Genomic DNA, 2,741 nt, shown 5'->3' on the forward strand with positions numbered 1-2,741 from the left:
GTGCATTAGCTCTGAAGAAGTCCAAGGTGAATTAAATAAATCCTTTCCCTACCATTGGCATTCTGAGTTTGGATTTCTAGCCTGAAAAGTTCTGGTGTGGTGCTGTAGGATAAGCAATGGACTGCTAACCACAGGACTGTCTAAACCTACCAGCCACACCTAGGGAAAAGATTTCTCCTTGTTGGTTTGGGGGGAAGATCCAGCATCTATAGACCCAGCATTCCCTGAAGATCTCCATTTGTATTGGCCAGGATCCAGAACCTTCAGAGAACCAGGTCTAGATCACATACTCCTTCCAGAACCAGATTCAGGTCGCATACTCCTGATTCTTCTTTCTTAGTGGTAATAGATTCCTCTCTCCCTGTTCACTCCTTTCTCCTTAGATCTCTTATAACATAGAAGGTGTTATAAGCTACACCCTTAAAAAAACACAACAAACTGTAAGAGAATAAAGTTCTGTTTTGTAAAGCCATCCACTTGTGGTATTCCTGTTTTATCAACAGTAGATAACTAAGACATGATCTTTATAATTCATCATTAATTTATTTCAAGAGAACTTCTTTGGGATATCCTTAGGGACCTAGAAGTTTTTGTTTTTTTTTTCACTTGATTGTATTCTGCCTTTGTAACTATACTAAGAGCTCCAGGACAGAGAAGAAAAGTGCCATTTCCTTCTTTTGTGCCCTTCCAAATGTATCTAACATAGTTTTATTCACGCAGTGGGTAACCAATTCATATTGCTAACTGACTAAAATATGATATCAGTATATAATAAAATTGTCTTATATTCACAGCAATAAAAGCAAAAAAAAAAAAAAAAAGCCTAAAAATGATTATAGAACTTCCACATAAGACCTGTTTTGTAATTACTATTAGTAATGGAACTCATTAGTTATTACATGATGCAGGAGATGTTAATAAATTCAAAGTAGATTGTGACTAATCCATTTTCAGAAATGTTCTTAGTAATAAGTGTTAGAATAGGGTCAAAGTCATTTTCTTCACTTGAAATGAAAAGGTGATTCTAAAGCTTAAAAAAGAAAGCCTTGCAATATGCCAGGAATTTTAATTTCTAAGCTGACAATATTTTAGCACTTAGATCTGATAACAGCTGTTATAATGCATGCTCCAGTTTTCTATCAGTTGCTTGCTCTTACGCAAGTCAAAAGTGAAATATGGGCAAAAGCAATGTGAAAAATGCAATGCAACTTTAAACTTTGATCAAATTCAATGTTATCAAACTATATTAAATTGATGTGTTGATGATAATTGTCCATATTTCCACATCTGATATCATTGTACTCAAAAGCTATTTTTTCTCTGAAAGGGAAATAGGAAATGAAGTGAGTTAATTTAATTGAATAACTGATAAAAATTATCAATGGTACTCCAGGTTTTATAATGGAAACAAAGGTTGAAATCCTTTTCTCTATTTAGAGACATTGCAACAAAGAACAGAGGATGGGGATAGAATACTAAATATAGTTTGTAGATCCCTTTAAACTAGCAAGAACCAAGTCCTAAAAGTCACATCAGTAACAAAATAAGGAAATATGAGTTGAACAAAGGTCACAGGTGAATAAAATTGCTAGACATATGTTTGAAAGGTATTTGATATATTTGGTTGTGTTCAATATCATTCTTATAAAACTTTGGCCTATTTTGAGATTTGAAAAACAGGGGGGAGACAAAAAATAACAACAACAAAAACAAACAAACAAACAAAAAACCATCAGCAGATCTGATAGTGAGGCAGAAATGACACCAGGTAACATGGTATGTAGAATAAGAGAAAAAGAGTAGGAATCGAAAAAGAAATACCAGAAAGGGATCACAGTGCATAGGTATGAGAGATCTGTATTAATCAGAACATTAGGATCATTTAACAGTGCTGGCTGTTCTGTTACAAAGCTGAGAAGAAATACCAATTCAAGAGATGTCTCAGAGTAGATAACAGGAAAACTGTTGAGTTAGAAACTCTGATTTGCTCCCCATAAAGTACGAAAGAATCATAAGGAGCATCTGTTTTCTTCATTAGCAGAGGTTAGAATTAGGGTAACTCAGACAATGTATTTTGTTATAAATTATATAAATAGTTCACACAGAAGTTTCAGATCAGATTTATATTGTTGTTAGGTGCCATCAAGTCAGTTTCAACTCATAACAACCCTAAGTACATCAGAAAAAACCAGTGCTCAGTCCTGTAGCATCCTGACAATTGTTGGCATCTTTGAGCTTATTATTGCAGCTAATGTGTTGAGGTTATGCCTTTTTTTGCTGATCTTCTGCTTTGCCATACATGATGTCCTTTTCCAGGTACTAGTCTCTCTTCAGAACATGTGCAAAGTATATGAGAACAAATCTCGCCATCCTACCTTCCAAGGAGCATTATGGCTGCACATCTTCCAAGACAGACATTTACTCTTTTGACAGTCCATGGTACTTTAAGTGTGCTTTATTGACTACGCAAAGGCTTTCGATTCTGTGGATCATGACAAACTATGGACAACATTGAGAAGTATGAGTATTCCAGAACACTTAATTGTACTTCTGATAAATCTATACCTAGACCAAGAAACAGTTGTTCAAACAGAACATGGGAACACTGAATGATTTAAAATTGGGAAAGGTGTGAACCAGGGTTGTATTCTTTTGCCATACTATTCAACCTGTATGCTGAGCAAATAATACGAGAAGAAAAATGTGGCATCAGGATTGGAGGAAGACTCATTAACAACCTG

Source organism: Chrysochloris asiatica, unplaced genomic scaffold, assembly GCF_000296735.1.
Source record: "Chrysochloris asiatica unplaced genomic scaffold, ChrAsi1.0 scaffold00001, whole genome shotgun sequence".
Classification (NCBI taxonomy): Eukaryota; Metazoa; Chordata; class Mammalia; order Afrosoricida; family Chrysochloridae; genus Chrysochloris; species Chrysochloris asiatica.